The 27,156-nt window shown below is 34.9% G+C and overlaps 1 protein-coding gene across 2 annotated transcripts in view; it reads left to right on the top strand.

Annotated features, from left to right (window-relative positions):
- CERKL (CERK like autophagy regulator) overlaps positions 1-27,156 on the top strand; it is a 109,789-nt gene that overhangs the window by 47,671 nt on the left and 34,962 nt on the right. The window lies entirely within an intron of this gene.

The following is a 27,156-nucleotide window of genomic DNA, read 5'->3' as shown; positions in this document are numbered from 1 at the left end:
AGAGAACGTATTTACTAGAATATTATCTCCTAATGAATTTAGTATATCTGAAATTGTGTCATTTATATTTTACATACTAAATAAAATGCATGAATACAAATACGATGCAATTTGGATTTTTAGAAGATATCTTGTTAAAATATAACCAAACTTAGTTTTAGGATTGATTTTTTTTTCTCATAGATTTGTAAATCTTGCTTTCTTTTTAGCTCTTCTTCCTGTTTGACAGATTGATCAGGGTAGAAGCAGTTGGTGTGGTGGATGGTACAGTTTGGAGTAAGGTGACACAGGACAGAGATGAGGGCTGGATAAAGGGCAGGCACACGGTGTTGTTAGAAAGTTTTAGGCCTAGCATCATTAATCAAGAAGACTGAGGACCAAAGTTGGTCAAGGGCAGCCAACTGATAATGTTACAATCCTAGAAGGTAAGCTGACATGACATAGTAAAACTAGGTGACCTTGTTATTAAGTGGACCCCATGCTTCCTTGTTAGCCCCTTTGGGACCTTCAAGGAGACCTGATTCTTCAAGAAGGCAGGAAACCACAGAGGCCATAGTTTAGTGTATCTCTCTGAAAACATAGAGAATAGGTATATTTAGCTAAAAGCATTCCACTTTAACAGTAGGTCTTTTATAGTGTTATTTTAACTTCATCTCAAAAGAGAATTTTTTAAAAAGCTAAAATAAAAAATTAGTTCAATTGAATTAAATTTCCTAACAAGGGCAGGTACTCATGAGAGCTGCGTGGTCTATAAAATAAGGCTGTGTCATTTGATTTAGAGAGGCAAAGCTCTTCTTTGCACTGAAGGTCTGAGGTTATCTTTTCCCGTAGCGCTTGTGAAGGGCTGGCTGTGTGATGTCAAAGGCAGCTTCCTCCATATATCTCACCCATAAAACCAATAGCAAGTAAGCAGAGGACACATGACAAAGCTCAATTTAGTAAAAGCAATTTTATAGGAGTAGAGGGACTTGTCAAAAAAAAAAACAAAACACAAAAAACTGTTCAAATATTTTTTCAGCTTAATGAATGATGTTTCGTCTTGGTCTAGGGTTAAAATCTAGGCAAATTACAGAGATGAATAAATTACGTATCTGTTAGGCTCTTGTCTTTTGGGAATGTTGCTTTTTGTAACTTTGATTTTGATAAAAGTTTGAGGCTGTAAATTATATGGGGTCATATTCTCTGGCATGGTTCTGGAGTACAGAGTGATTTTGCTGACTAAAAGCAAATAGATTGACTTTTGAAATCAACCAACACAAACAAACAAACAAAACCAGGTTGAAATCATCTAATAAAAATGAAGGAAACTAACCAAGACAGATTGAATGAATGCTCCATCTCTGGCACGAAGTGGACTCAGCAGGTTCTGTAGGAGGAGCCAACTCGGCCTCCCCACACTCCACAAAGACATCAAGGTGAGCTTCATCGTATACAAAGGAATGATTAGAGCTCCAAAGTTCTCTACTAAATATTGGATTATATCTACACTTACTTTTTAAGGTTACAGCCTTAGAATATTTTTCTTGATGTTTCTTTCACTTTCAAATCCATGTAATCAAGGCGTTCATTAAAGTGTCTATCATCTGAGAGTCAAACACAGTTGGCAAAAGCCTCATTCCAAAAGTGTCTTTCATAGTCTTTCTGGGATGAGGGTGATTGCTTACTGTTATTTCCTGGTCCTCTCTGGCTCTGATGCCACGGAATTAGGTCTATTTGTGAATAACCTTCCTGTCTCATATCCATTATTCCTGCTCTGTGCTACGCTGAGTCAAGTTTGGCAGATGGTGATGGTTCCTTGGTTTCCAATTTTTTTTTTTTTTTTTTAAGTCCCCGCCCAAGAAATTTGTGTGTAAGCAGACTTAAGTTTGAGGCAGGGGTAGGGTATGATAGAAGTTTACATCACAAAAATAAAAATGACTTACAGTTCAATATTAGACGTCAATATTTTAAGTCCAAAGAACTTGCTTTTAACTGGTGCTGTGACAAGACCAGAAAATTAAAAAAAAAAAAAAGTTTTTTTTGCATAGATTAATTTGAATGTTGTCTTTAATCAGCAAATGGAATTTTTTTTCCTGCCAGCCTTCAACACCTTTCTCCCCTTTTTTCCTTCTGTTAATAAAAATATGAAAACATCAAAAGCCTCTGTTAGTTGTTCCTTTAGTCTAATTAGTCTAACAATTATAATTTTCGTATATTTGGATCCTAAGAGTTATTTTCAAATTTGGACATTTATATTTTAAACGAGCAATGAATAAAATGTGATGAATTTTTGAGGAAAGAACAAATTGGCAGCTCTAGAAGGAGAAAGAAGGCAACTCTCAAATACTTTGTTTTAAGACTAATTGACAGAGTGACCAGATTATAGTGGGTTTATAAATATAAAAAAAGAGTCTTAGAACTGTTTCTATTTTTATTTGAAAATAAGTCCTTTTACAATCCAATTTTTTTTAACATAGTTGAGCACAGCATTTTTTTCTTAGTAATAGAAAAGTCACCATAACTTTATTCACTAATAGGCAATATGGGTTAATTCCTCCAGCACACATTTTGTATCAGGAACTGTATTAGGTGCTGAGAATATAAAAATGAATGAGATGTAATCTGGTATAAAACACTTTTGCTCTTGGAGACAGACAAGAACACTTGTATTATAATCTGATATAAAACACTTTTGCTCTTGGAGACAGACAAGAACACTTGTATTATAAAGGTGTTAAGGGCCACAATGAAAATATTAACAAACTAATAAGGATCAGAACCATTGATTATTGATTCAGAAATTCAAATCTTTAAAAAACGTAATTGATTAAAGTTGATATGTAGTCAGTGATAAGGCTAAACAAATGAGTAATCATTGTGGTGAAAGTCATTTAACAGTCCTTTCTGTTTTTTTATGCCAGTGATACAAAGATAAACATGCACAACCTTTAAATATAGTGTGTGTGTACTAGATATGTTAATTTCTATTCAATTAGGGTGTGATTTAGTCTTTGCATATTTGGGTTTCCTAGAAATGTTGAATTGAAGCTCTTCTGGATCCTGAACCAACCTTTCTTCTAGATGCTATAATCTATAAAACATATTCATACTAGAGATATATTACAATATCCTGTGGGAGACGTTTGGCAGGCTAGTATTTTGAGAGGAATATGTGAAGAGATGAGGAAGGATTGATGTGATGGGAATAGATAAAAGTGGCAAGGAAGTCATACAGAGTTAAAAAACAAAGCAGTGGACCAAATACAGAATTTTGGGGGAAACTCATATATTAAAATAGGCAGAGAAGATAGTAGCCAGAACTAAAAAATAGCAGAAATGGTGAAGGAAACAGAAAAACATTTATAGCACAGGATCATTTAATTTTATTATATTTAGGATTTGCTCATTTATTTTTACTATTTAATGGTTACCCAGAGAGAATTAACAAAGGAATTTGTAGCACATATTTGGTTGAGTTATATTCTGATAATTTTTGTTTCATTTCTGATGCTAATTTCATGAATAGGCAAATATAAATGAGCCATATTTAATATATTTTGTCCTTGTCATGCAGCTTGTGCTTCTCACTCAACAGCCTCAGTCAGTTTTCAGCTATGAAAAATGAAGAAATTGGAAAAATTACTTAAATATTTGTTTTTTATTCCTAAGAAGAGTAATTTTTCCTTGTTTCCCATATATGTCAAATCTGTTTCCCAGGTGAAATTGGAAAAATTGCTTAAATATTTGTTTTTTATTCCTAAGAAGAGTAATTTTTCCTTGTTTCCTGTATATGTCAAATCTGTTTCCCATGTGATAATACTTTTGGTCTTCATTGGATGTTTTCCTTGATAGCAAAAACCAAGGCTTCTTAAAATATTGATTTTGTTTAATACTTGTGTTGTCTTATATATAAAAAAATCATGGTGAAATATATTTTTGGATTTCTTTTTTTTAAAATCTAAGTTCTATAATCAATTATATTATAATGAACCAGGCAGAATTTTTTTTTAGCAGAACAGAATGATGTGAAGTTTTACTTGGATATGCTGCCAAATAATGTACTTATAAACAAAAATAAATTGGAAATCAACATTATAATGATTATTTTAAAATGAACAGTTGTTATATGTCAAAAGTATGATAGCTTCAGACATTTGGTTGCTCACCATTTGAATTGGCAACACTTGTCTCCTGAGGGACAAGTTATTTTCTGCAAGAACATTATGTTTGAAATATGGGTAGTTTCTCTTTTGAAGCACTGGAAAAAGTGATATGAGTCTTTGTTTTATGACCAGTTGGGTTGGACATTAAAATCATGCACGTCACTTCTGAATATGTTTTTACTATCAATATATATTATAGTAATGTGAAAACTGATTAAATATGTATTACCTCATTTACATGTTAATATCAAAATCCAATCCCATTTAGAAGTACTCTGTCCAACAAAGACCATGTAATGTCTGCCTCCTGTAGTGGTTTCCAACTGGGCTCCGTGGAGTGTCATCACCTCATACCCCAGGATGTGCCTCACTGGGTAGAATCCACACCTGCCACTCACTGTTGAGCAAGTGTAGCTTCTAATTGATATGTTTTATGTTTGTAGTAGTTCTGAGTAAGGCTTTGTTTAAACAAAGCTTCCAAAACAAAAACATTTGAAAATCTCTGATTTAGTGATTTCGCTATGGATTGTAACCTGTTTGCATATTTTAACCTGTCAGGCCTTTTTTTGTTCACCTCTAAGCACACACAGACCTCATGTTTTTCAGTTACTCAAATATACACTCACTATGGCAATGGCAAATTTTGAACTATCAGATTTTCCATGTAATTTTATTCTTTTCAATAAGTTATTTATTAAGTATATATTTAAATATTTTCCCTTTCTATAACTTTGTAAGATATTGCTTACCAATTTGCCAATAAGAAAAATATATTTTAGCAAATCAGAGATTGAAATTGAATTGAAAAGTAAGTTTATTTCAAAGTTTTCTTTTTCTCCTTGAACTTTCTAAGCTGAACATTCAGAGGAAAACAGTGAAATTAAACTAATTTACATTAAATTCATAATGACTAGTAGCACTGTTTAGCTCTTCAAAGGACATTAATATATTTAAAAGAAAATTTTTTAAAACCAAATCTCTAATTTTTATCACATTTGTAACTGAAAATGTAAATGTATGGAGCCATTGTTTTCATGCAAAATTTGCTTAATAAAGGATAGGAAAAATTTATCTTGAACCTAGAAAGTTCTAGTTTTACATTTTGAGCCATTTCCATTCTAGCAATTAGCAGTGTGGAAAATCACCATGAGTTAAGAGTCTGCAGACATAATAAACTGTAGCAATATATCCCCAAGAACTTCACATGATAGAACAAGCACAGAATATGGAACAAGTACTTTAAAAATGATCAAACAAAGAGTGAAATTGAAAACATAAAAGAATAGGATACAATCAAAAGGGATATCATTTTTGCTATGATGTATGTATGTGTAAATTTCATTTTTTAAGAATTAATCCTCAGGGTTTGCTTTTCCTGAGTCTGAAAATTTAGAGGTTTTGATTAAACAGGCCTGGATGGACCCAGGCAGGAGTTTCCTTAAGAAGTCCCTGCAGTGATTCTAGTGTTGGCCAGACCCAAGAACCCCAGATGTTGAAGATTTGAACAACACAAGTTAGAGTTAATGAACATATATAAAACTCTGCACTCCACACTTAACCAAAACTACCTTTGCAGGGGTTAATTATAGATGGCAGAACATTCTATATTCTTAGTATGTTAAATGTTCTTAAAGGTTAGCCAACCCCTATTCCTGACACAAGTAATGCTGTCACTTACTCCTTGGGATTGACTGCTTCACAAAAGCCTGTTAAAGACTGACAGAGGCATGCCAAAGGTTTCTCTTGTCACTTTAAATTTCTTTTACTAGCATGGCTGGAACTCATAGCCTTTACTCTTTCTGCAGAAGGCAAACTAGAATTATCACTTTACAAACTGTAAGTGTTGTTTATACTTGTGATGAGTGACCCAAAGCCATCTTCCCAAGTACTTCTTTCCCACTGGCCTCCACAGCATTTTTATCATGAGTGAGGTATATGTTTTTGCATGCAATTCATTATATTAATTTTAAAAACAATTAATTGGTGTCTTATAGAAGAAAACTTATTCCTGCTTCAGTCATTGACAGAGTACCCTGAGAACAGGAGTTGAGGTAGATTCATTCTCAAGTTATTTCTGACATATTTCAAATTCTTTTGCTAGATAAAAATCCTTTCGACTGTGTCTTTTGTATAACAAAATTTCATCTCTGGAGAAGAAAATTAGGTGTGCTTTGTCATATCTTATCATGTGATTATATTTAAAAGACTTAATAAGGATTTCTCTAAATATATCCATTCAGTAAAATGTTGAATCAGGGTTTTATGGTAGTCAACAAAGTAGTTAACATTTTTTCCTTCACTGAATTACAGAGAAGTCATTATTAAAAAGAAAATTAAATTGTAATGATAATAGCCGACATTTATTAACCATTTACTATGTGCCACTTTTGTAAGCAATTATTATAAATTAGTTCATTAAATCTCATAATAGCATCAAGAACTACAAATATGTTCTCATATAAAAAGGGGAATAATACTTATGTGTTTTGTTAGGTTTGAGGAATTAAAATAATGCATGACTTAGCAAATAGTGGAATTAAGTAAATTATTATTCTCATTATCATCTCTTAGCTTATATATGAGAAAACAAAGGCTTAAAATAGTTGAAAAATTGGCTAATCTGAGGTTAAACAGCTAATATGTGATAGAGGAGGTGGGAACAAGTGTGTGTCTGTCTGAGTCTGGAGCCTGAGCCCTCAATCCCTGCACTGTTGCCTCCCAAGTCGCAATCCTTAAGTTTATGATATTTACTGTATGGTTTAGACTCTATCTTGAGAAACGGACTTCAGATACTTTTCTTCTTAGGAAGGAAGGTCCTCATCATGTTCGAAGGTTATCCCTTTCTTGTATTTTTTTGTTTTCTTTTTAATTAAAGTTTATTGGGGTGACAATTGTTAGTAAAGTTACCTAGGTTTCAGGTGTACAATTCTGTAATACGTCATCTGTGTATCTATCACATTGTGTGTTCACCACCCAGATTATCCTTCTCGTGTTCTTTTTCTAATATGATACAGAACTCTAGAGTCCTCGAGTTCTAAAGCTTACCCTCATCATGACTGCCACCATTATTAAGATTTCTCAAATGCCTTGGAATGAATTGGGCATACACTATGAAAAAAATGGCTGACTTTTTATTAGCCTAAAGGAATTTAAAAACACATATAAACATACTGGTTTGTGATCGATTCCCAGGCTTTATCTTTAGCAGAGTTTTTAAAGCAAAATACGAATGCTTACAGCCTACAAGAGAGATTAAAAATGGAATCAGTCTTTAGATGAGAGTATAATGGATTGTCATTTAACAACTTTTTCAGTGGAAAGAAATGAAGTACAAAGTAATAAAGCATCATTTTCACAGTATGCATAAGTGGAAAATACATAATATTTTGTATTAAGTGACAAATTATTAATAAGCTCCCTGGCATTCATTAGACTAACATTAATGGTAATGAAATTGTGTGCTATTTAGATATTATATGTAACTGCAGGATTTTTGTTATTTTTTATGAATATATTTGTTGCTGTTTGAGTCAGGTAGGTGGATGTTTCCAATGATTACATACTGAAGCATTGTGATAATATTTTCAAATCAACCACGTTTTCATCTTATTTATCATTAAAGAGAAAACATCTATTTAAAAATTTTTATTCTTTGAAAAATTTCCTTAAGTGGAAAATTATGTATTTTGAAAATGTATATTTTCTGTTTCTACTAGTCATATGCTTTAGTTGTTTTTCCAATGAAAAGAGAAGAGATGGGGAAAGGTGAAGTCTGCTTGTGTGGTCGGGTTCCTGGGGTCTCGGCAGCATCTTCTGCAGGCTGTGTTCTCGTGCCTCAGTGCCTTCCCCCTTCCTAGGTGGCAAAGCTAGAAACTTCCATCTGTTTAGGGCGCTCCTCGTGTCTTATTTGCCCAGTGAAGTCCAGGTTGCAGTTCAAGGCCTGTTGTAACAACCAGTAAATCCTCTGAAAACTGAACCACAAAGCACAATCAGCGCTTCCTCTTTTAGGTTTGGTAGCATTTTTCATTCCTCTGATAGACCATGTGGTCGCTTGCATTCTAATTGTTGGTTTATGGTAGGTGATACCTTGTTAGACTGTAAGCTCTTTTGAGCACAGAGATTTATTTTTTTTAAACGTGAATAGGGTTTCACATATAGTAAGTACTCCTTAAGTGTTTGTTAGTATCATTATTTTATTTCTAATACTTGCCACAGTGCGTACGTAGCTCAGTAGATGTTGGCAAAGTGAACTGAATATATGGCTTGTCTGTTGTTAGGCATTGTCCTAGCTGCTTCTGACATAAACCAACTCATTTAATCTTTATAACAATATTTTGTGGTCAAGAATTTTTTAAGTCCCCATAGATAGTTCAGGAAACAGAACTCTGAGACATTGATTGACTTGCCCTGGGTCATGCAGTTATAAAGTGGTGGAGTAAGTTTCAAACCCAGGATTTTCTAACTCAATAATCCGCCTGTTTTTTTACTACACTACACTCCCTCCAACAGAAAGATTTATAACCTTATTTATTTATTTATTTATTTATTTATAATAAAAGAGTAGTTTGTATTGGTTTCTTGAAAGGCAGAATATAACTGACTGTGCTATGTATTTGGAACTAAATCTATTCTTGTCAAGTATATATTTTTTTAAAGTCTGTGGCAGCACTGGAAAGGATGTCATTAATGGGCCATACAGGCTAAAGAATTTCTGAACATGAGAAGCTGATTCTGAAACTGGTTAGCTGGAAAAGCCAGCTGGTGCTGAAACTTTGGTATTGATAAAGTCCTTCTGAAATCTAAGAAGACAGGGCTTTACTGTCCCCCAAGTGGAGCAATAAGACTGGAAGGCTCAAAACAGTCTGACAGGATACATGCTCAGTGTTTACCCATGGTTTTCTTTCCAAAAGGAAAGCATCATTTAAAATTTTTTTTTTTTTAAGTTAGAGTTGACATTCAATATTTTATATTAGTTTCACATGTACAGCATAGTAGTTAGACATTTATATAATTTATGCAGTGATCCCCCCAATTAGTCTAGTACCCATCTAGCACTATACACAGTTGTTGCAACATTATTGACTGTATTCTCTGTGCTGTACTTTACATTCCCGTGACTATTTTGTGACTACTATTTGTATTTCTTAATCCCTTCACCTTTTTTACCCAGTTCCCCCACCCCGCCCCCCTCCACTGGCAACCATCAGTTTGTTCTCTGTGAGTCTGTTTCTGTTTTGTTTGTTCATTTATTTTATTCGTTACAGTCCACATGTAAGTGAGATCATATGGCATTTGTCTTTCTCAGTCTGACTTATTTCCCTCAGTCTGACTTAGTTCACCTCTAATAGGTCCATCTATGTTGTCACATGTGGTAAGATTTCATTCTTTTTTTTTAATGACCAAGTAGTATTCCATTGTATATATTATATAACACATCTTCTTTATCCAATTGTCTGTTGACGGGCCCTTAGGTTGCTTCCATATATCTTGGCTGTTTAAACAGTGCTGCAATGAACAGAGGGATGCTTATATCTTCTTGAATTAGTGTTTTAGCTTTCTTTGATTAAGTACCCAGAAGTGGAATTGCTGCGTCATAAGGTAGTTCTAGTTTTAATTTTTTGAGGAACCTCCAAACTGTTTTCTATAGTGGCTGCACCAGTTTGCAGTCCCACCAACAGTGTTCAACCGTTCCCTTTTTTCTACATCCTTGCCAACACTTGTTGTTTGTCGATTTATTGATGATAGCCATCCTCACTGGTGTGAGGTGATATGTCATTGGTTTTAATTTTCATTTGTCTGATGATTTAGTGATATTGAGTATCTTTTTATATGTCTATTAGCCATGTGTCCATTCAGGTCCTCTGTCCATTTTTTAATTGGATTGAGATGTATGAGTTCTTTATAAATTTTGGATATGAACCCCTTATCAGATGTATCATTGGCAAATATCTTCTCTCATTCAGTAGGATGTCTTTTTGTTTTGTTGATAGTTTTCTTTGCTGTACAAAAACTTTAGTTTGATGTAGTCCCATTTGTTTATTTTATTTTTTTGTTTCCCTTGCCCAAAAAGATAGATCAGAAAAAATATCACTAAGAGCAATGTCAGAGAGTTTACTGTCTATGTTTTCTTCTAGGAGTTTTATGGTTTCGGGTCTTACATTTCAGTCTTTAATCTATTTTGAGTTTATTTTTGTATGTGGTGTAAAAATGTGGTCTAGTTTCATTTTTTTGATGTATCTATCCAGTTATACCAACACCATTTCCAGTTCTTCCAACACCATTTATTGAATAGACTGTTTTTACTCTACTGTATGTCCTTGCCTCCTTTGTCGTAGATTAAATGACCATATAGGTGTGGGTTTATTTCTGGGCTCTCTATTCTGTTCCATTGATCTATGTGTCTGTTTTTATGCCAGTATCATGCTGTTTTTATTACAAGAGACTTATAGTATAGTTTGATATTAGGCAGCATGACACCGCCAGTTTTGTTCATTTTTCTCAACATTACTGTGGCTATTCAGGGTCTTTTGTGGTTCCACATAAATTTTAAAATTATTTGTTCTAGTTCTGTAAAAAATGCCGTTGGTATTTTGATAGGAATTACATTGAATCTATGGATTGCTTTGGGTAGTATGGATATTTTAATGATGTTAATTCTTCCTAAACATGAGCACAGTATATGCTTCCATTTATTTGTATCTTCTTCAATTTTTTCTTCAGTGTCTTATAATTTCTTGAGTACAGGGTTTTTTGTTTTTGTTTTTGTTTTTTACCTCCTTTGTTAAATTTATTCCTAGGTGTTTTATTTTTTTTGATGCAGTTGTAAATGGGATTGTTTTCTTAATTTTTCTTTCTGATTGTTCATTATTGGTTTATGAAAAGGCAATCAATTTATGAATATGAATTTTATATTTTGTTACTTTACTGACTTCATTGGTGGAATCTTTTGGGTTCTGTACATATAGTATCATGTCATCTACAAATAATGACAGTTTGACTTCCAATTTGGATGCCTTTTATTTCTTGTCTGATTGCTGTGGGTAGGACTTCCAATACTATGTTAAATAAAAATGGTGAAAATGGACATCCTTGTCTTGTTCCTGATCTTAAGGAAAACACTTTAAGCTTTTCACCAGTGAGTATGTTAGCTACGGGTTTATCATATATGGTCTTTATTATGTTGAGGTATGTTCCCTCTATTTCCACTTTGCTGAGAGTTTTTATCATAAAAGGATGCTGAATTTTGTCAAGTGCTTTTTCTGCATCTGTTGATATGACCATATGATATTTATCTTTCATTTTGTTTATGTGGTGTATCACAAATGATTTCCAGTATTGAATCAACCTTGCATCACAGGAATAAACTCCATTTAATCATGGTGTATGATCTTTTTAATATATTGCTGAATTTGGTTTGCTGATATTTTGTTGTGGATTTTTGCATCTATATTTATCAGGGATATTGGCCTATACTTTTCTTTTCTTTTTCCTTTTCTTTTCTTTCCTTTTCTTTAATGTCTTTGGTTTTGAATCAGAAAGCATTGTTCTTTAGACACTTCTGAATATCCTATCAAAAATAAAATTTTCCATTTTGCAGTACATTGTTTTGAAATTTCTGAAACTGATCACCACAGATACTAGTAAATCTGTCAGAAATAGGGTGACTTAGCCCTGACTGAAGGGATGGGTAGAAAGGATGATCATCCTAGGATAGCATGGCTGGGTCCTCTTTTTATCTTCCTTTTTTTTTTTTTTTTGATAACTCTGACATGTTACAGTTTGTAAACTTAAGGTGTACATCATGTTACTTTGATATATTTATATATTTTAATATGATTATCATTGAAGCAATGTTTATCACATTAATTATTATTGTACAATATCATTATCTATATTCATTATACTGTGTGTTGGATCTCTGTGACTTATTTACTACTTGTTACAAGTTTATGCCCTCAACCTCCATCAATCTTATCACCCATGCCCAATCACCTGGTCGCCACCATTTAACTCTTTTTTAAAATTTTTTTTACAGGTTTGACTTTTTTAGATTCCATATGTAAGTGATATCATGCATACTTGTCTTTCTCTGTCTGACTTATCTCACTTAGCAAAATGTGCTCAAGGTCCATCCATGTTATCACAAATGGCAGGATATTCTCCTTTCTTATATTTCAATGGAATAATATTCCATTGTGTATATATACCACACCTTTTTCTTTTTACTTGAATGGAAAATATATCATTGCTACGTTTATAAAAGAATGTTTGTGACCGATAGGATTTTTACTTGGGTAATCTTGGTTTGGTTCCTAGCTTTGCCACTTCTTGCTGTATAATTTATCTTCATATCTTCTCTGAGCCTTTGGCTTCCTATCTGTTAAATTAAGTTGATAATGCCAATTGTGCTAGGTTATTGCGATACTGAAATGTGTAATGTGTGTCAAACAGCAGGCACTCAGTAAAGGATAACTCTTCTGTTGAGCTTCTTAGGAATTCACAGTCCCAAACCCTTTAGACCTTCAAGACTAAGTTTAAGCGTCTTCTTTTTAGAGAAGAGGGTGAGAGGAACGGTCAATTCCCTAATAGAGTATATACTAAAGTGCTAATGGAATTCATGATTATCACCATCATCATCATGATGTCTTGTTGTGCCAGGAGGTATACTGTGTCACATATGCCAACTGATATTAATTTGCACAATATCCCTGAGACAGGTACTACTATCATTACTGTTTTTAGATGGAGAAAAGGAGACAGAGGGGTAGAGAGTTTACACAAGGTCACATAACTGTGATGTTGTGAACTGGGATTCAAATGACAATTTGGGTACACAGACCATAGTCTTAGCTCACTATACTATCCCATCACAATATTATAGACACCGTAGTCTGTAATGTCGCTTTAAAGAGAATCTAATTTTAACTTGGTAAGGTCGGTTAGCTGCTATCTTGGGTATATTGGTCAGCTACTGCTATCCTTATAACTCCTTGCCTGGCTGCATATGTAACTGGCATCAAATATATAAAAACTCAAAAAGTGACAAATGCCAACAAAATAGTTATTTATGGTTAATACATATGTGATTTGTCCTTATGTCTGAGGGCTGGTTGTTTCTAAAATATCATTCAGTATCTGGCTTTTCATTAAAACAGTAAGCTCTGTTCATGTTAATGTTATGTTATTGCTAACATTTTCTTGTAGTTAACTAGTATATTCATAAGTAATAATTGAATTTGATCTGGCAATTTTAGATCTGTCAGACCCAGCAGAGAAAAAACATTAAAATATTTTTGTCATGAAATCAGCTGAATCGAGAGGAGAGAGAGAGAGAGAGAGAGAGAGAGAGAGAGAGAGAGAACACTTCGATTCCTTGCATTAGTGGAGGTGAGTGCCTGGAACTGAAATAAAGGAGCAGGTTTAGGGAGAAAGATAAGCAGTTTCCTTTTATACAAATTGAGTTTCTTTTGAGGTATAGAGGTGAAGACATTTTGAGGAGCTCCTTAAAGCTGGTCCCTATGTTCCTTCACCTACTTCCTTCAATTTTGGAGCATTTCTTCACTTTTTGGCACAAGAGGATATTCCAGGCTTATTTTGCACCTTCTCTGCCCCACCTGCCATTTCTCTAAGGAGTTGTGGTTCCTCTTGGTGGGCAATGGTATTGGGAAATGAGAATCTGGGTGCTAGGTGTACATATTGCTCTTAGGTTTTTATAATATCAAGGCTCTTGCAATAGGCAGAGCTGGGAAATATTGATTAGAAATCAGGACTTTATACTTGATATATTTGTATATTTGTATCTCCCTTCTTCCATAGTAGAATTCTGACTCCCAATGTTTGCCTATTTTATTAATTATATAATGTATACAACATAGTTTCAGAATAGCTGTGACCATACCTCTCTGAAAAAAATAAACCTACTGAAATTAGTTCAAGATTTGTTGGTGTTTTTTTTGGCCCCTTAGATTGAAGGTATAGATTTTAAGTACTATGTTAAAAAATTATATGGATTAGCCTTTTCCCCTTTGTAATAGTTATGTTATTCATTTGAAGTATAGTTGGCTTTGTTTGTTTCTGTTTGTATTCAGTTTTAAGGTTTTTATTTTCCTCTATCATCTTCATTGATTCAATGATATTTTTTGAGTGTGTAGGACATAAGCAGGTTTCCAAAGGAAAAAATACTCCTTCAGGTATTCTTTCTACCTCATCCTTCTCATAGGCAACCAATTCTATTGGTTCTGGTTTATCTTACCTATGTTTCTTTTTGCAGAATTACCAAATATATGCATTGAAAAATTTTCCTTTCTTACACAAAAAGTAATATACAATCTAAACTCTTCTATACTTTGCTTTTTTCACCTAATTACATATACTGAAAATCATTCCATGTCACTTCAGAGATTTATGTATGCGTATATGTATGTATGTATGTATGTATGTATGTATTTATACAGCCTTATAAGACTCGATTGTGTGGTCTATGCCATATTTTATTCAATAGTTTTTCATGGTTAGGCATTTTGATTATTTCTGGTAAGTATCTGCAATCACAAATAACGCTGTAATAAATGATTTTTTTGCATATTGTATGTTGAAGATAAGTTTATAGTATACTTCTGAATTATAAGTGCATGTGTAGTTTAGATATTGTCAAGTTCCCTTCCATAGGATTTGTACCATTTTTAATGTTTACCAGCAATATATGCAAGTCTGCTTCCTCACAGCTTCACCAACAGATTGTACTTTCATGTAGAATTTTTCCAGTGTGGTAGGTGAGAAATGGTGTGTCATAGTTTATTTTGCAAAAATTGTAAGAAAAATTGAAGATCTTTTCATATAAGGGCAGCTTGCCCATTTTTCTATAATACTTCTGGTCTTTTTTCCACGCAAGTTTTTAAAAGTTCTTTATATATTAGGGATATTAGCCCTTCTCTGATATATGTTGCAAATATTTTCCTCTTATTATACAATTTGTCTCTTGACTTTGCTTATAGTGATTTTGCCATTCAAAGTTTTTATTTTGAAAATTTTATGTTATTCAATTTGCCACTCTTATTCTTTATTGCATCTGGTATTTGAGTCATAGCAAAACGCCTTTTTTTACACCCAGGTTATAGAGAAAAATCATGTTTTCTTCTAGTACTTGTACAGTTTAATTTTAGACCTCTAATCCATTTGATGTTTATTTTGTGTACGGTAGAAGGTAAGGACCTTATCTTTTTTTCATATACTGTATTTCCCAGAAAATAAGACCTAGCTGGACCATCAGCTCTAATGCGTCTTTTGGAGCAAAAATTAATATAAGACCCGATCTTATTTTACGATAACATAAGACCCGGTCTTATATAAGACTGGGTCTAATATAATATAATATAATATAATATAATATAATATAATATAATATAATATAATATAATACCCGATCTTATATTAATTTTTGCTCCAAAAGACGCATTACAGCTGATGGTCTGGCTAGGTCTTATTTTCGGGGAAGCACGGTAGTTATCCAATTGTCTCATCACCATTTACTAAAAAGTCTGTCTTTGTTCCAGAGTTTTGAGATACCACCTTTATCATATGCTTAATTTCATATGTACTTGGGTCTATTACTGGACTTTCTATTTTATTCCATTGGTCTATTTATTTACATGCCAATGTTTTATTTAAAAAGGCTTTATAGTATGTTTCAATATGTGTAGGAGTGGTTCCTCTCAGATTTTTTTTTTTTTTACAGTGTTTCCTACCTATCTTTTACAGGTTAATTTTTACATATATACTTCAGTATCACCTTGTCCAGATATAGAAAAAAATTGTTATTTTTATTTGAGAGTCACCTTACATTTATACATAAACTTAGGGAGAACTGACATCTTGTACCAGAAATAATGTGGCAAAACTTTTCAAACAGCTGCTGTAGTCTTCCATAATGGAAATCACCAAAGTACTACGGTATCTTTTTGATGGAGATTACCCCTCAGAATTATTTCTCAGCTTTCTTATACACAATTGTTAGGCTTTTAGAAATACATTGTCATTATCACGTATAATGTAGGGCTCATTTTATATAAGTATCAGGCTCCTGAACCTTTTTCCAGGCCCATCCTTATACTTCTTTGTAAAATTCATTTTTAACAAGAACCCTGCTAAGTCAGTTAAACTAGAACATTACCCCCACCCTCCATATCTGATCACCTTTAGTATCTGATCAGGTTCCTCATCCTCCACTATCCCCCTGGTGATATCAGGTCACCCTGGCCTGTCTTCAGCAAAGAATCCTGTTAGGTAGGTTTAGCCAGAATCCCTCTTACCTGTTTCCTGTTTGTAATTTTCCATTCACTGATTCTCCCCCACCCTGCTATAAATTCCCAGTTGCCCATGCTTTATTCTGAAATAAGCTTGGCTCTATACTGAGGTCTTTTTCCTCCTATTGCAATAGTAATCTGTTTTTAGCACTTAAGCTACTGTTCAGCTGAGGTTTTTCTTTGACAACATATATTACAGTCCATAAACTTTTTCAAGAATCTTCATTTTTACAGTGGAACATATGTCCTTGGAATAGTAAAAACTGTGATTTTTTTTTCTTTCTTGTTTTTGCATGTCCTGCAGACAACTAACTGAAAAGTTGATTAAAAGTCACACACTTATGTGTGATCCAGAGAGGACACTTTGAAAAAGCTTTCTAACTGATAAAATCATTGAATTAAAAAAGTGTTCATGAAATTATTTTCGAACATTTTCATAATTTTATTTTGTGAAGGATTAAATATACAATTATTTTATCAAATTGGATTTTTTATAAAGGTAATCATATTTAAATGTTAATTATTTTAACTAATTCTGTGGTCCACTTCTAAGCAGAGCAGGGAAAAAAGAAAAAAAAAAGTTTCTAAAGCCAGTAACCTGTTTTCCGTTTCAATCTGAATTTTTAATTGGGGAAAGTGACATAATGAAATCGATCTACTCTATAGCACCTTCCAAAAATAAATAAAAATTCAATTTTATTAGGATTATTCTCTGGTAAAAATAGTTGGATGGTATATTTGGTTGGATTATTTTTGTTTTCTTCTCTCTTTGCTCTCCTTTCTTCTTGTCCATTCTTGTTCTATCTACATAGTCTTGACTCCTTTATTATTTTAAATACCAAAGTTTTGAGGTGATTATTCCCAGCAGCAGGTAAGTCTTTCTACTAATTTCTGTTGAGTCCCGTTCAGCTGTTAGAAAGATATGTCGCATTGGTGGGCTGCTTGTGAATTTAAAAGTTATGGGGCTTGTTTGTTACTTTAAGTAAAATATATAGCACTGAGTTATTTTCATCTGTATGTGTAAAGATGTACATCAATAAGCTTTTGCTGTTAGTAAAATGAAATGAATGTATTTTAAAATAATACAAATCACCTAATGTAAAATATCTCCCAACTCTGAGCTCTGCTGGGAAGTTGACAAATTTTATGTGTAAAAGGCTTTTACCATTACTGTTACACATTAACTGGGCATAGTTTAATATTAATAGCTCCTGAGAATTGTGGCAAAACTGAGGTCTTTATTTCCTGTGTTTGGGTTTTTTTCTTTGCAACAATTTGGTTGCTTGTCTGTATAAAGTGGTTGTGAGTACACAGGAGACTATGACATGGTTCTGGGCTCTTAACTTTGATGAACACCATGCCATTTCCATCATGGTGCACTCAAACAGCACAGATGTGTCTGGGAGTGGCGTCCCCTCCGCTCTCAGGAGCCTTTGTTTGGAGAACACTCTGATTAACCCCCACCCTTCATGGTTCATTGACTCTCTGATAGATCAAGTTTAAACTAGTACATATTAGCACATTTGTTACTAAGAGAGGAACAGTTGGCCATTCTGTTTTACATTGCTGGTTCATTGCAAACTGGCATGCTAAAAAGGTCTAGACTCCAGAGTTTGAATGGTGAGGTTGCCAAAGGACTGAGAATGAAGTCAGTTGCATATTAATGTTGAATCATACCTATATTTTAATCTTGGATTACCTATTTGGGACGTGTTTCTACTATTGTAAAATTATGAATAAATGATCATTATCACTCTGAGATTTATTTTTTCAAGAAGTTCAGGGGATTTATGTGTCTCAATACAGCTTCCATATTAAACAGTTTGTCATAATTGGATGAGAGAAGAGCAAGGTCATGACTGCCTGAAGCTTTGTGTTGTCTCATTCTAAAACTGTTTTTCATAGAGTTCTTTGTAGCCAGTGATTTTACATAAATCTTTCCAGTGTACTACTTTTATATTTCTATATTCCATGGAAATGCATATTGTTTGGGCAAGAGGGCTAGGATGCACATGTCTGTTTTCACAAACAAAATTAAACTGTCTGCTTTTTATGTAACTGTTTATCAATTAATAATTAAATTTCTTAAAACTTAAAGAACTTTCTCCTTTTTCTTACCTTCCTAACCTACTTTTCAGTCTCCAAATTCTGTTCTTATTGTTACAGTTCTTTTCATGGAATACAGGTTTATCCGATCATTTGGCAGTGTCAGCCTGTGAATTTTGTTTTAGCTTCATCTTTACTCACCAGTGCCATCCCTTTGGATACCTACTTCTTTGCATTTTTCTTTCTCTTGTGAGATGATAAAGCACAAGTGCCCCAATGGGGCTGAGGGACAGCCCTGTGTTCGAGCCTAGGTAATATGACAATTGAGGTTACTTTTCAAAACCAGCCAGTGCTCATGTAGACTAAAGGCAGTTACTTTCACATCCACTTTCTGATTTTTATTGTAACTGATGATTTGTTTCTGGAAAGAAAACTGTTTTGTTTTAGATTCTGAGTGAAAGGGTCACTATTTCCTTTCCTCATTGCTGCTGTAAAATTTAATTTAGAAAAGATTTCACTAGCTCTTCTACTGGTTTTCAGTTTGAAAATATAGGGAGTAAGTATGAGATAGGTTCTGAATTACTTTTTATTTTTTAAAAGCTTAACTTGGCAGCAATGAGATTGTGAGCTTTTCCATGCTTAATGTTTCTTTCAAGGATTTGCATGTCTATTGCAAAAACTACTTTTTGATAATACTTTGGTTCTTTGTGAAATGTTGGCCTTACCCCTTTTGTTTTATTTTAGACATTAATATAAGTGGTTACATTTCTGGACTTATTTTATATCATAGCAGTTTAAAAAAGAAAGTTTGTTGCTTAAAGGGTTGTTTTGCAGTGTTGATATTTTGTTTTCTTTAGTACAATTGGGATCGTAATTTTATAATTTATTTTTCTTTAAATTTTGATTTCTTTTTAAAAAGGATATTAATTCAGCATATATATTTATTGGGTACTGTGTGCTAGACACTATTCTAGGAACTAGTAAGATAGCAGAGAGCAGAATCATAAAGTCTTTGACCTTAAGTAGCTTAGATTCCAGTGGTAGTGGGGTGTCTTAGTCTGTTTGGGCTGCTAGAACGAAGTACCACAAACTGGGTGGCTTATAAACAACAGAAGTTTATTTTTCATAGTCCTGGGAGCTGGAGGTCTGAGCTCAGGGTGCCAGAATGGTCAGGTTTTGGTAAGAGTCTTCTTGTTGTGGCTTCACGTGGCAGAAGAGAGCTAGAGAGGTCTCTGGGGTCTCTTATAAGAGCACTAATCCCATTCATAATGGCTCCACCAGCATCACCTAATCTCCTCCCAAAGGCCCCACCTCCTAATACCTCACATTGGGGATTACAATGTCAACATATAAATTTGGGGCAGACATAAACATTTAGTCTATAAGAAGGAGAAATTGAAAAAAATTATTCCTATGATGTAAAATGATGATGGGTACTACCAGGCAATGGGATGAAGTGTTTTTCATACTGTTATCTACATAGAGGTAGTCAAGGAAAGCTTCATTGGCTGTGAGGTTTTAGAAGAGAGCTGGAAGTAATACGGAAAGGGAGTCCTCTGGATATCTAAGGGGAAAATGTTCCAAGCAAACGGAACAGTAAGTGCAAAAGGTTGAGCAAGAAAGCCATGTGCAGAGTGGAGTCAGCAGGGAGCAAAGTAATAGGGAATTAGGTCACAGAGGCCGCTGGGGGGTAGGGTCTTGCAAACTTTGTATGGCTTTTGACTTCTATTCTGGGAAAAATGGTGGTGGGGGGAGGGATTTGGGAGTTTTAAGCAGAGGAATAACATGATATAATCTTGACACTATTCTAGGAATAGTGGATATATTAAGTGGATATTTTGGTTGCGAAGTGAAGAGCAGACTATGAGAATTAGTGAAAGGATTGAAGCAGGAGACCAGTCAAGTGGAAATTCGTATAATCCAGATGAGAGATGGTGACTCAAATCAGGTTAGGAACAAGAGAGGTAGTGTGAAGAGGTCAGAGTTTGGACTTGTTTTTGACGATAGAGCTGGTTGGATTTATTGACTTAGTGGATATGGAAGAAGGATATTGAGAGAAAAAGTCGTGGATAATACCAAGGTATTTCACTCTATTGTAATAAAATGTCAAACATATAGGAAATATAGAAAATATGATAATGGGCACCTATATTTCTATCACCTATATTCTAAAGTTCTTAACATTTTTCCATATTTGCTCCAAACATTTTATTCTGACAATGTGTTTTAAAGCAAATTATAGACATCATGGCAAATAATGCAGTATGCATCTGTAAAAACAGACATTTTACAAATAACAAAATATCATTATCCTACCAAATGAATGAATAGCAGTTGGTTATTATCATCTAATACCTGGTCCATATTGAAATTTCCCCCATGTTTTCCAAAATGTCTTTTATAGCTGATTTGTACCAACCAGTGTCCAATCAAGGATCATTCACTGAATTAAATGTATTTAAACTACAACACTAGAATGTTCCTCTTTTCATTTTTTGTCTCTCTGACACTGACTTATGAAAGAGACTGCGTTATCTGTCCTGTAGACATTTTAGTGTGCATAAGGAACACTTATAGAGCCTATCTAAACAGAGATTATTGATCCCCACTCCCAGAAATTCTGACGCACTGGGTCTGGTGTGGGGGTTTTTCTAATGAACTGCTGGGTGATGCTGGGCTGTCATTCTGGAGACCACACTTGGAGCAATACTGTTGTATCACTATTCAATTGCTTCTTGGTGGCGTCATTCTATTCCCTGTATTTCCTACAAACTGGATTTTCAATCTAAAGGCTAAATTAGATTCGTGTTGGAAATTTTAGGCAAGAATATGCCATAAGTGGTACTGTGTACTTTGTATTTTATCATCTTAGATGGTGTGTGATGTCTGATGATTCCACAATTACTGAGGCTGCGGTGGATTCCCCAAAGCTAAGATTAATTCCTGAGTTGAGAAGGTGACAGTTTTATCCCTCCACAGTAATGTTTCTATTTGAAAGTAGTAGATATTTTGTTGGGTGGTACTCAGGGACCAGGAGAAATATCTAGCTCTCAATAAATATTTTATCTCGTGGTTTTAACATGCATTGATTGTGCTTGCTTGACCTAATTATTTAATTGCGGATACATCTTGGAGATTTTCTAATTTAATCATTCTTGCTAAATTAGTAATATTTTTTTATAAGAAAGGATGCTGCTTTTGCAACTGGTACTATTTGGTTACTCAGAAGTATAGTGCTAATTAGAAAGGCAGGATAAATGCTTAATTTATGATTTTTAATTACCAATTTTCAGAGTAAAGTGAAATTTCTGACTGGATCTAACAAAAGAATAAGTTGTCATTTAGTAAGATGGGCAAGACTGTGGATAGATAGACCAAGTTTGGTGGGGAAAATCAAAATTTCAGTTTTGAATATGTTAACCTTGAGATGTCGCTAAGAAATATGTATTAATCAGAGTTCAGTTGATATAAAACATGAAACACTACCTATTTTAAATGGAAAGTTGTTTTATACAGATAATATTAACGAGCTAGAGGACGAGGATCAGCTAATATGCTGGTAACCTACAACTGCTGCTGCGCTGTATTTGTTTCTCTTCACCCTACATACGAGGTGTGATAAAAACATATGGTGAATGTTTAAATTAAAATAAAAATTATTATAGTAAAAGACACATTGCCATTAATCCCCCTCAAAATACTCTCCCTCAGTTCGAACACACTATCCCATCATTCTTGCCAGTTTCTGAAGCAGTTCTGGAAGTCCTCTTTTGTGTCTTTAGTTGCGCTGTTGTGGTTGCCTTGATGTCCTGAATCTATTCCAAATGTTTACCTTTTGTGGTCATTTTGACTTTGGGGAAAAGCCAGAAGTCACACAGTGCTAGATCCGGTGAATAAGGTGGATGAGGATGCACCATAATGTTTTTATTTGACAGAAATTGCCATACCAGAAGCGATGTGTGACACAGAGCATGGTCATGATGGAGGATGAAATGGTTAATGCATTGTTCGTGATCCATGATTTATGGCACACTTTAAACCACAACTTTTCTCAGGTGTAGCTCACACCTGACCGACTGCACTGAACAAACTGAAACCTCTCACACACTGTTACTAAGGTTCCCTGTGCTGCTTCCCATATTGAAGATCCCTGCCTTTCCATTGGATGGCACTCAGCAGCAGTAGTCACCGTAATTTTTTGATCACACCTTGTATATGGTCTCGTGGGACATTTTCTATGACCAGTAGACTAAAGGGAAATAAATGGGGTTCTGCATAATACAGAAGTGAGCTACTGACTCATTCCTAAAACAGAGCAGGGAAGGGAAACCCTTCTGGTGGATAGAACTTCAAACAGTTGATACTAGTTGTTAAGGAATGATGCCTGGAGGCGTTGATGTGTATCACTGCATGGACAGTAGTTAAGAGCTTGGCCAAGTAGAAACTTGGAGGAAAAAGATGTGAAGGTTGCTGAAAAGTATTTATGAGGCAGAAGTATATGGATGACTTGCACAGAATCAGAACAGAATATGTGATTTGTGTTTTATGTAAATGCTCACCAAAGAGAATGTATTCCAGAAGAGGAAATAATCAGGGAGGGAAGATGCCCCATTCCATAGTTGTTAGTCAGCATCTTTTCAGAGTAACCCCAGGGCTTTGTCAATGAACACGTAAACAGTGGCCTTCAGGCAGGGATGGGTGAAATACATGGACTTAACTACAAGCACTTCTGCTACCAAGGCTGATTGGACCACCACCATTGCTGAGTAATCTAGCTGCAAACAGTTCAACCTTGAGCCCTGGATATGGCTTCATGTCCCAGAGCAATCTGGCAACCACGTGGTGGCAGGTTGATTACACTGGAAGCCCTCCATTGTGGAAGGTCAGTGATTTGGCCTCATTGCTATGAATGCTTACTTTTAGTATGGATTTGCATTTCCTGTCCACCATGTTTCAGCCAACACTATCATCGATGATCCTACTAAATGCCTATCCAGTGAATTTACATTCTGTACTGTACTCCTTTTGATCAAGGGACTCAGTTACATTTAAAAAAAGTAAGGCGAATTGACAACTATGGATTCACTGGTCTTCCCATGTTTCCTATTGTATTACATTGTACCTGGAAGACTAAATCTTATGGCATTAGTTTTCAGTTCCATAAACAGAATACATGAGTCCATGAACCGAGGAGTGAAGTGGAAGTGTCATCTCTTATCTTCACCTTCTGTGATCCACTCATAATATTTTTGCTTCCTACCTCTACAACTTTGAATTCTGCTGATTTAGAGGTTTAAGTATGAGGGAAGAATATTTTCACATGGGAACATGACAGCGGTTCAATTGACTTGGACATTGAGAATTATCTGGGCACATTATTAAGCCATATGACTGAACCAATAAATAAAAATAATAATAATGAAGTTAGTGTGTGGGCAAAGGTGATCAGTTCTAATTATCAGGGGGAAATAGTGTTGCTGCTCCTACTCAATAGGAGGCAGTGTCTAGAACCCAGCAGATAACTTGGGCTGCCTCATAGGAGAGGATTAAATGCATGAGTACATTGTCTAGGAAAATTAAAATGATCACACTGACTCCAGAAGACATAGAAAATGTAAACAGACCAATTATCACCAATGAAACAAATTTTTTGGTACTCCTGAAAAAGCTCCAACTCTGATATTTTCGTAGGGTTGTCTGCCATACTTTTAAGGGACAGGAAACTTCAAAACTAAGCTATTCCAGAGCAGGTAAACTATAGATTGGTTTTATTTATGAAAGTCAAGCAACTCTTAATAAAATAAGAATAGATGGATATATTATTAATGTACTAAATATATATGTCATTTTAAAGCCTACATGGTGAAACGTGAAGTATTCCCATGGGAATTGGCTGAAGGGAAGACAAAATTTGTAGAGTTCTGTGTGCTTGGGGTAAGACTTCATTCCCCACTGCCCTACCTTCTCACCCTGCCTGCTACAGTCAACTTTTATCTCTTTCATACCAGGTCATTGCCTGAGGCCCTTCATCCCCTGGACTTCCATCCCTCTAAGCCTATCTTTGTGTACCCCCTAACCTGACATCATCCACCACTCTCCTTCCCTCCAGACACTATTTTATTCTATCCTATGGAATGAATGGTTCATCATTAGCAAAATCTCCTATATTTTCAACCACTTTTCCAAATACTCCCCTCACCTTCTTGCTAGTAGAGAGACACCGTTCTTTCAGGAGCATATAGCTTCCCCTGCATCTTCTCAAGTGGTGGCTGTTTTCTTTGCCATGTATTTCATACAACTAGTCTTGGAGGTGTTGTCAAGATTTTGCTGTCCTCCTTGCAATTCACTGCTATTTTGGGATCATTTTCTCAGTGTACTCTCTTAAAAATCCTCAGCATTGAATCCCAATCCATAAGACCCCACCAGCTAGCACTACTTGTTTTAGTCCTGTACAGACTACTGCGTCCTTCTCCCAGTTCTTGAAGACCTTAGCTCCTATCTCACTATCACTTCCTCCAACACTATGCTGTCATAATTCTGTGTTTTGTAGGTGTTCTTTCAGGTTTTGGCCTCTTCTCCTTCAAAGATCTTGACCTGGGCTTCACTTCATGCACCTCCCATAATCACATCTCTAGATCAGTGGTTCTCAAAGTGTGGTCCCAGGATCAACATCATCAGCATCTGCTGGGAACTTGTTATAACTATGAATGCTAAGACCCCATCACACACCAAATCCAAAATCTAGAGCTGGGACCAAGAAACCTGCATTTAAGAAGCCTTCCAGGTGATTCTGATGAATACAGAAGTTCATCAGATCTTGTTACTGTGATTAGCAATAACTCTCTCAAGTCTCAATTTTAAGGATCTTTCCCACCCTGTGGCTACTAACTTCTGTCTTAGTAGCTCACTTGATGTAGCTCCCAACTCCTAAAATCCTGCAAGTCCCCTGAGATCACAGTTTATTGATTCTACTATTTTTTTTTCACTAGTTTTTACTCCTCTAATATCCTTATTTTTCCCACATATTTGACTAGTGTTTGACTGTTCTCTTTCACATACTATATCCGAAGAGTAAGTAAATCCTGTCAGCTCTCCTTTCAAAATATATCTAGAATCTAACTTTTCTTACAACCTCCACTTTACTCTAGTGCAAGTCCTTTTTTACTGAGTCTACTTCCCACACAGCAGCTCGAGTGATCTTTTAACACCCAAGGTTATGTTGCCACACTGCTCAAAATTCTCTATGCTTCTTCTCTCACTCAGAACAAATACAGAAGTCATAAACACCTACGATTCTGGGTGATCTGACCTTCTCTGGCCAGCAAGTCACTTCTACCTTTGCCCTCCCTCTCTCCCACTATGGAGCTTCATTTTTATGGTTAGAACTTATTGCCACTTGACATACTGTGAATTCTTTTGTTTATGTCTGTCTCCTGCCATTGACATGGAAGCTTCATGAGGGCAGAGGCTTTTCTTATTTACTGATAGAGCCTCAGCCTCTAGAACCCTGCCCAGCAGACAGCAGGGATGCAGTTATCTGTGGATAACAAATGGATGTCATTGTTTTCTATACGGCCTAAGGTTAACACTACTCTTTTGTTCATTCATCAAATACTTAGTCATCTTATGTACCCTTCACTAAGGAGATAGAATATGGAGAAAAACCCCAGAGAGTTTCCAGTCCAATATAGGAGAACAACTAATAAATATATATAAAATCACATTATAAGTATCAAAATTAGGATGTGTATGGACCTGTAAAAACAAATAAGGGGAAAATAACCCAGCTAAAGCCTCAAAGCCAAGGAAGCCATGGCAGGCTTTCCCAAGGAAGTGATGACTAGGGTGAAATCAAAACAGAGTAGAGGTTAATTGGGCAAAGTAGCTATGGTGGCAGGAAGTGTAGGTGGGCAGAAAGAAGGGAGGGCATGTGTAAAGGCACTGTGGTAGAGAGAGCATGGTGAGGTCAAGGAACTGAATGGAGTAGAAGGAGGATGGGGAAGGAACGCGGGAGGACAGAAGGTTGGAGACTTTTTAATTATATCTCTTTATTCCACTTAATTAAGAACTTGTTTAAAATCCTGCTTTATTCAATAGAAATCCCCCTTCTGATCTCTAAATTGGTATCATATTACTACTCAATTTATATATACTTAGACTCTATCTTCATAGTGATTATATTAAGTGCACCCAAAAGGAAAAGAAAAATGAGAAAATGAATATATGTTCGGTGAAAAGTCAGCTTTGTTGATTTGTATTTAAAAATACCTCACTTTACCTGAACATCTAAGGAATGGAGTATTCTGATTAATTTATTTAGTTTTCATCCCTATTGTTGGCTAAGGCTTAAGAATAAAATTATTTTGTTTAAGTCTTTTTAGAGAATCTTAAAAAAGTAATTTTTAGCCCCCTTTCCTGCCTTATTGGGGGATTATTTCACAAAAGTTAGATGGGACATGTAGCATGCACTTTTATATATAAGTGTTTAAAGTCTACAAGTCTTCAACTACAATGTACCCTCACAAGCCCTAAATGACTGTTCTCCTTTCCACAAATTTCTATTCTCCTATGGTCATGATGTAGGAAAAGGGAGAAATATAAGTTGCTTTTTATGGTAACATTTGGGGATTGCCATATGGTGCCTAAATACCTTCTTTACTGGGACT

The sequence above is a fragment of the Rhinolophus sinicus genome, chromosome 17 (assembly GCF_057876585.1).
Source record: "Rhinolophus sinicus isolate RSI-liver-muscle chromosome 17, RSI-T2T, whole genome shotgun sequence".
Lineage (NCBI taxonomy): Eukaryota > Metazoa > Chordata > Mammalia > Chiroptera > Rhinolophidae > Rhinolophus > Rhinolophus sinicus.
This window is presented reverse-complemented; position numbering and strand designations above follow the sequence as displayed.